General features: G+C 41.9%; 1 long non-coding RNA gene and 2 other non-coding genes across 3 annotated transcripts; 2 read left to right on the forward strand and 1 right to left on the reverse strand.

Annotated features, from left to right (window-relative positions):
- Positions 1-1,649: 1,649 nt before the first annotated feature.
- On the reverse strand, positions 1,650-1,721 carry trnat-cgu. The gene has a single exon. It is a non-coding gene; the product is annotated as a tRNA-Thr (tRNA).
- An 815-nt stretch (positions 1,722-2,536) lies between these two features.
- trnar-ccu lies at positions 2,537-2,609 on the forward strand. The gene has a single exon. It is a non-coding gene; the product is annotated as a tRNA-Arg (tRNA).
- A 4,380-nt stretch (positions 2,610-6,989) lies between these two features.
- Positions 6,990-7,493, forward strand: LOC117941568. Its single transcript, XR_004655922.1, has 3 exons — positions 6,990-7,128; positions 7,294-7,362; positions 7,434-7,493. It is a non-coding gene; the product is annotated as an uncharacterized LOC117941568 (long non-coding RNA).
- Positions 7,494-8,525: the final 1,032 nt, after the last annotated feature.

Genomic DNA, 8,525 nt, shown 5'->3' on the forward strand with positions numbered 1-8,525 from the left:
AGCAGTCGTAATCTCCCTTCTCACAGCCCCGGACACAATTTCGTCAAATTTACTCACAAGATCTGAGCGCACACCCTCTAGCATCTCCTCCATACACTTTAGCAGATGCTCGTTAGCATCGAGTACTGGAGCAGCCTCGGGCTCAGGCGAAAGGCGTGGTTTGCTACGGCCTACTTTCGAGGTGTCGGATTTACCCCGGTTTGCCATGGTTTAATGAAATTACCAAAACAGGTTGAGCATAGATGTCGTGTAGGTAACGTAATGAACTAAAGCTGTAAAAGAAACTTCAATAAACCGTGCTAAAAAAAGTTCAAATAGTCACATTCAAGGCTCCAGAGAGACTGGAGCCTTGGTCCAGCGCCTTAGACCACTCGGCCACACTACAAGCAAGCAGCCACCATCCACATTGTCACAAACACCGGCATCGTAACTAATGATATGCTTGTTAATGTTATTGGAAAAGAAACCTTTGCAAGGAAAAAGCCAATACTTTATTAAAAACTGCCAATTCTTTATTAAAAATTGTTATCACTCTTTGTCATGTTTCTCTGTACCATAGTAGTGGAAGCATTTTGCCAAGATTCAATTTCCAGCCACCGCCATGTTTTGAACCCATATACAACATAAATATGACATATTTCACCCAGGTTTCTTCTCAAACCCCGGCATCTCGAACAAGTGTTATTGTCCAGTTTATAAAAGAGCTGCGGTAGATCTTATTCTGAAAGAGAAAAGTACAATCTCCTTGTGGGCATGGTGATTAACGCAAAAATCAGTCTCAATGTCCACATGTGTTGCAAGATTTGCAATTAACAGTGCATTGTCCAGTGATGGTGGCAAAGTGGTCAACATAGCTACCTTACAAGCAGTTGACCGGTGTTGGATTCCCAGCCATCGCAGTAGCTTTCTTTTAGTAATGTTACTTTTTAATTATCATTTATATCTTAGCAGTGCAAGCATTTTGCCCAGGTTTGATTTTCAGCCACCACAGTTGCATTTACAGGTTTTGAAGCCATATACAACATTAACATTACATGTTTTAGCCAGGTTTCTCCTTGTATTCAGAGATATTTCAATTTCCTTGCGGTAGTCATCCCAAATGGATTAATAAAGATAAGTCTAAGTCTTTCTCAGGAAATAGTCAAACATTTTTGATAATCTTCAGAGGATGTAGCTCAGTGGTAGAGCGCATGCTTTACATGTATGAGGACCTGGCATCTCCAGCAGGTATTATGGTAGAGTCTTTAAAAGAGCTGCAAAGTTGTTACCTCCTGTTGTAATCTGACTGGTAGGGTTATGGAGCACAGTGGTAGACTAAGACCTCCTGTGACACAAACTAAGCGGTATGCTCTCTCTTTCATATCTCAGGCTATCAGATAGCAACACAAGCACTTTAAATGTAGGATAATACTGTAATGTAGTATATGTACTGTAGTGTAGTATATTTATTGTATTACGCTCCAGTTTTTATGGGTGTTACGGCGGGTATGAGCACCGTAGTTTCCATTTTTATAAATAAACGTGCCATGCCATTAAGTTCACTCATCAGCAGGTGGAGACATTTCACTTCATACACTTGCAGCAACAGATATTTTGTTAAACATCAACAGACTGGAAATAGCCTTACTGATATTACAAAGCAGATGAATCAGCAGAGGATGGTTTCGATCCATCGACCTCTGGGTTACGGGCCCAGCACGCTTCCGCTGCACCACTCCGCTCTGCTGTTCATGCTGGAAAAACAACTGTGAGCATGATTTTGGAGCCTCCCTCATCCAAGGAATGTCACGCCAGAGCTAGGTTGGTAACAAGCACTTCTGGGACATGGATGCACACAAATGGAAAGATAAAGGAGAGAGGAGCTCAGTTTGTCAAAGGAAGTCCCCCGGCAGTGTAAAACTATTACAGTGTAACTAAGAGCGACAGGGTAAAGAGAGGAGCCTGGTCGGGCAAGAACTCTCCCCTGCTGGACTGGGCTCTACTGCACTGCCTTCCTATAGTTTTTATTATATTATTGATTATGTGGTAAATTAATTTGACGAAAAAATATTTGTCTTTTATAGTTCTAGTTTTTTTTCCAATTCTTCTGATCACACTTGGCACTATTTCACATCTTTTGTCTGTAGTTCTGTCTTCTGTCAGGGCTCAACTCTATCACCCCCACCTCTTTTTTTGTCTCTTGTTATGTCTCAGCGCCAGCTGTTGCTAAAAGTATTATGCTTTTGGGTTGTCTGACCATCTCTACATACGTACGCACTTCCCATTCTTGTGAATGTGATAACACAGGACCCCTGGAGGGAATTTCTTCAAATTTTGCAAAACATTCACATGAACTCGCAAATCAATTGATGGGATTTTGGAGGTCAAAGGTTCAATGTCAAGGTGACTGTGTTGTCATATCTGTTCATCCGATTCTCACCATTTTGCAGATGAACTGATTTCGCTTTTGGAGAGCAAAGGTCAAGGATACTATTTTATTATGGCTCGAGAACTGTATATGTATTTCTCCTGAAAAGGTGACATTGGTACATGTGAAGCCCCAGTGGCCTAATGGATAAGGCACTGGCCTCCTAAGCCAGGGATTGTGGGTTCAAGTCCCATCTGGGGTGAATTTCAGCCGTGTGGCTCATTGGAGTTCTAATGGTCTCATGACCAAGAGGTTGATTGATTGAAACCATCCTCTACTAGCTCTATTTTGCTGCTGACACAATGGTAGACACTCTGAAGGGTTGATGCATCAAGAGACTATGACCCTCAACCTGATTTCCATGGTGAGATGAATCGTGATATAACTGCTGGAAAAGTTGTTGACAGCACCATGATAAGTAATGTTCTCGAGGAAAATGATGTTCTGGCAGTGTACTGTACATTTTGACATGTACACATCCACTACCCTGTCAGGACCCTGTAGTAATGCTGTCTTTCCAGTGATGTAATTGATATGTGGTTGGGCTGTATACAGGTTTTGAGCATATCCATCGGTTGCATGGACGGGACTTCTATACCCCGGTTCTACCGCCTGATCACTGTCTTGTCTTTGTCGTTCAACGACTATTTGGGCTCACACCTAGACACACCCTAAGCCGAAAAATCACACTACACCTCAAAAGTGCTCTCAAGCACTTCCAGCTGTGCGTTTGCAGAAGACATCCTTGTTTTCTTTTAGCTTGGGAAATGCTTTAGCTTATGACATAACACCATTTTGCTTCTCATTCGTGTGTTCACTTCAGTTATGTATTGAAGCACATCCTTAGAGCTAATGGCCCTCATTTATCAACCTAACGTAGAAATCCAGCGCAGATATGAGCGCAGAAATCCTCTTACGACAGGCTTTACGTGAGATTCATGAAACGTTCGTATCACACTAATCAGAGTGTAAGAATGATTGTACATTGATAAATGCAGCGTCTGGAAACGATCGTAATTTAAATATCACGCCCCAATATATTCTCAGTTTTGAAGTCTCGCCCCTGCTATTTACAACATGGCCAGACATAATCCGGCTAAGAAACGGCACTTTTCAGAGGTGGAGAATGAAACCCTGACATCTCAGGTGCTCTGGTGCCGCCAGCTACCACCAGGCCCAGGAGAATATGCCGTCTAAGAAAATGCAAACCTGCCCAATGAGGTTGAGTAGATTGGATACACCACTGCCAGGCTGAGTGAAGCCACTGAGGAGGAGAAGAAGACACTGGAAAAATAGATGATTTGCTTTTTTTGACGGAAAAGGCATTCATGTTGATAGCGGGACATTGATGATTGTCATACTTATTATTATTACACAGTTAAACCTGTAAGCTTACTTTAAACTAAATGTGGAAAGTTGAAAGGTTTCTCTTTCTCACCTGTTCTGTCGCTTAAAAACAGGTTCTACCGAGATTTGAACCCAGATCGTTGGATTCAAAGCCCAGAGTGCTAACCATTACACCATGGAACCTTTAAAAGAGCTGCAAGGGTTTGATAGGCAGTTTCTATCATAATATCCACATGTATGACATTGAAGGCACACAACAATCACAACAAAGATGAAAAAGCAACAATTATTAGCCAACTTTAGTCATTTAGTTAGCTAAGCGTTCAGAGGATGTGGGAAAAAGCAAGTCAAGAACAGGTTTTAAAGGACTTGCCACAGACAGTGAATACAGCAGTAGATATGTCTACTGTGTAGAAAAACATGGTAACTTTACATCTTTTGGAATACAGGCTAAATCCTATGGTGGGACTCAAGATCCACCAATGTTTCTGTCCACAATTCCCAAGGAATGTTCATAACCTATTCAATGGATTATTAATGCCAGACATGAGAAAAGTGCAAACCGCAGTAGACTGCCTGAGTCTGTGGATCCTCGTAGGGGAATCTTGATATATTTATTGATATGCTCCCTTATTTGAACCAAAAAAGAGATAAAAATGTTTTATCAAACCGGATTGGGCAAGTAACCTTTCTACTGACTTCTTCACGAACATCACTCAAAGAAAGCAACTGCGATGGTTGGGAATCAAACCCAGGTCAACTGCTTGGAAGGTAGCTATGCTCAACACTATACAACCATGACTAGGCAATAAAAAAAATTTCACTTCAAATCTTGCAACACATCTGGGCATTGAGACACATTTGCATTAGGTACCATAAGTGCAAGGAGGTCACAACAACCCACAAAACTGTGCTATTCAAATTTGGTCAAATTCTTCTCAGCTGCTGAGTAAAGCAGGACATGGTTGAAGTGAACAAAGTTGTTAGACACGTGTTAAGTAAATGTTCCACCTTATTGCCTTTGTAATAATTGTTGCATCATTTGATTTACTCTGTGATAATAAGAGGTTTTGCAGAAAGATTCCACTGCAAATCTTGTAACACATCTAGGCATTGAGACTGAAAATAAATGCTCAGAGATGCATTGGTGGAGACGGGTGGCTTCCAGTACCTATGAGATAATACAACATTGATCATTAAGGGACATCTGCGATTTGGTCTAATTTGGTGTGTCATTGTTTTACTACCACCGTTATGGGATGCCTGTCGTCGGCAGGATTTGGATTTAAGCGGGGATACCCCAATGAATTTCTAGTCCATCGCCTTAAATACTCGACCACGACAACCCAAAAAAAAAGGACTCGCCAGAGCTAGGTTAGTAACAAGCAGTTCTGGGACATGGAATCACACAAATTGAAAGATAAAGGAGAGAGGAGCTCAGTGTGTCAAAGGAAGTCCCCCGGCAGTCTAAAACCTTCACAGTGTGACTAAGAGAGACAGGGTAAAGAGAGGAGCCTGGTCGGGCTAGAATTCTCCCCTACTGGATCGAGCTGTATTGCACCGCCTTCCTCTAGTTTTATTATATTATATGGTAATTAATCTGAAGACTATGAAGAGAAGTAGAGAAGGGAAGGGGTACCATGTCTGCGGACATACACCCTCCCACATGCGCCCATCTGCGCCCATCTAGGCGAACGCTGCGACTCCCTAACAATAAGCTAAATCAAAGAGGAGAGTTTTTAGTTTACTCTTAAATGTGATGACGGTGTTTGCGTAAACTTGCGCACACAAGGTCAGACCAGAAATCCTAAGACTGCAGCTATGGCACGGTTTTGGATGGAATCATACCTCAGAAGATTGAAGATCTTACCCTCTGATCTTGAAGTACTTGGGTCTTTGACCCTGCCACCAACCTATGCTTTTATCGAGACCTTTTTAAAACGTTTTCACCTTGAGCAAGAACAAGTGTATGTTATAACAAATCGTCGCTCTCTCATTCCAGTGAGTCCAGTGCGTGGGCTGGCTTTTGGCGAACCCTCAACTCTTTGGGGAAACATTAATCAATGTTTCATTGGGGCTCTCCCAAACCGACTACATGAGTTGTCATGGATGGTGACTCATCTGATCCTCAGGTCCGTTATGCACCCGTTATGGGCGTGTCAGCACACTCATCCTGCACCCGACCTGTGAGGCATTTGCTTTGGGAGTGCAGCGCTGCCATAGACCTGTGGGCAACGTCCTGGCTCCATGCAATTCTCGTACTTACCAGCAAGGGAAGTCCCTTGCAATCTAAAACTGTATATCCTATTGTCTCTGGACCAATAGTTGTCAGTTGGAGGGGTAATGACTCTTTACAGTAAATATGCAAAAGAAGATGTTCACAAATTCAGCCCGGGTAAATGCTCAGCCCATATTCACACAGACCTAAACCTACTCACTTAATGCTGGTTACGATATTCTAAAATCAACAATGCCAGAGAAAAATGACAAAGTGTGATAACCTTTTTTAGTATGTAAGTATTGGCTTTTTGTGTGATATTTGCAAGTAATATGGCCGAGCGGTCTAAGGTGCTGGATTAAGGCTCAAGTCTCTCTGGAGGCGTGGGTTCAAAACCCACCACCGCCGTTTGCTGAATTGTTACAAACATTGGTACACTCCTTGCTGAGGATTGACTAAACCCTCCTTACCAGCACCTTGGAGTAGAGTTTACCAAGGAGGCTGAGCAGTGTAATACTCCTGTAATGGGCAGATGCCGTTCTTCTTGAAGAGGGGAGCAACCACCCTGGTCTGCCACTCCTTAGGCACCCCCATAGACCTCCACGCAATGTTAAAGAGGTGTATCAACCAAGACAACCTCTCCTTACAATATTTCTCAACGAATTTAATCAATCCCTGGGGCTTTGCCACTGTCGAGTTCTTTAAACAGTAAAACTAAGTTACAATAAGGGTATATTTTACTAATGTAAAACTAAGTTACAGTAAGGGTATTATACTGTAGAAAAACATGTACAGTTATGATACTGTAATCAGGAAGTTAAAGCACGGTGCCAGTAAGTTAACGCAAATTTACAGTGTTCAGACAAACCTCATTGACTTTCTTTCTTGTAAAAAAACCCAACTTCCTGGACTTTCTTTACAATATAGTCTATAATTGTCCTTTGCTTCCAAATTCCCATTTTTCATGGGCTGAATCTCAACTAGCACTGACTCTGTAGAGAGAGCCAATTAGAGCTGATCAGCAACAGCTGTGCTACCTGCATGATGGGTTTTTAAACTGGCATGTAGCACAGGAACCATTTTCTCTTGGTGACTGGAGTGATGGCAGCTGTTTGGGCCTTTGTTTGTTGTGTGCTGACTGTTTGGATTAACAAAGGTTGTAACATTTCTTCCGTTTAAATCTTGTTCAAATAGGTTTTGGAGTATAGCAAATGTAAAGAGTAGGTTAAATTACTGAAATGAAATTTAGCTGGAACAAGTTCATGAAATGTGCCGTCAAACAGCAGAAACATTTGATTAACCGCAATTGCATTGTCCTTAGGCTTGAGTTTGCCAGTCGGTGACACAAATGAAAGACATGATGATGAGCTGCAGAGGAGAATGATTAGAGGTAAGAACGTTAGTGACAGAATCTTTCAAGAGCTACTTACAGACACTAACTGAATTTATTTTGTACTACAGATATGTCTCCCAATGATATCTCCGTGAAGAGGGCCTTTGCACTTCTCCAGTCAATGGAGCTTTGTAGAGATAATGGAATTTTCCAAACCAAGTAAATGCAGCACATGAACACACTGCTGTGCTAGCTTAATCTCATTAATGATTCTGTAATGTTGTTGTATGTTGAACAAACTCCACTGGCCTAATTACCAATGAAGACTTTTGGTGCAATAAAGTCTTAAAAGGAAGTCTTAATACTTTTTCAATAAACAAAGAAGCTGTAGTGGTAAATTCTTTAAATAAATGTCAAGGGTAGTTGGAACTTAACGACTTCGACATATTTTTCAGCACAACTGGAAACCAATGAAGTGGAAGCTGAGGCAGCTATTCAAAAACTTGCAGATGTTCAATTGCCCCTGAACGGACCCGAACAGCTCAAAACCTGCCCGACGCTGGACGACCAGCCCGCCAACCAGACGTCCGCCAACCAGACGTCCGCCAACCAGACGTCCGCCAACGTGACGCTGGGCGACCAGCCCGCCAACCAGACGTCCGCCAACGTGACGCTGGGCGACCAGCCCGCCAACCTGACGCTGGGCGACCAGTATAAATTAGGTCTATTGACCATAAATTAAAAAGAACTGTACTCTAAACTTACTAACTTATTGTTACGCAGTGTTGAAAATATCAAAAGGGACAAATGTAAGAAAAAGTTAAAAACATAAATAAAAAGTGTCAAAAGTGCTGATTTAAAATGTTGACAGGAAGACAACACAAGGGTTAAGACTTATGACCTGTTATACAATTAAGCGGAGACGTCTTCAGCGTTCGGGTTAATGTCCTAGTGTCCTTCCTTCACATTCCAGTCCATTCCCCAACAACAGTCCTTCAATGAAAATTTTAGGGATTAAAGAAAAACATGATCCGCAGTCTCCATTTGATTGCAGGCACCACATGTCCCAGGGGGATGTTTTTCAAAAAGGTTTAGAGAAACATTTAACTTTCAATTCTGGAATAAAACCGCACAGCTTTTCTTATTCTCTGGATTCTTATAACCATCTGTATGGTTGTGTACACAATAACTATATAATGCATCACAATGTTCACGTAAGC

This window comes from Etheostoma cragini, unplaced genomic scaffold (assembly GCF_013103735.1).
Source record: "Etheostoma cragini isolate CJK2018 unplaced genomic scaffold, CSU_Ecrag_1.0 ScbMSFa_98, whole genome shotgun sequence".
In the NCBI taxonomy this organism is placed as follows: domain Eukaryota; kingdom Metazoa; phylum Chordata; class Actinopteri; order Perciformes; family Percidae; genus Etheostoma; species Etheostoma cragini.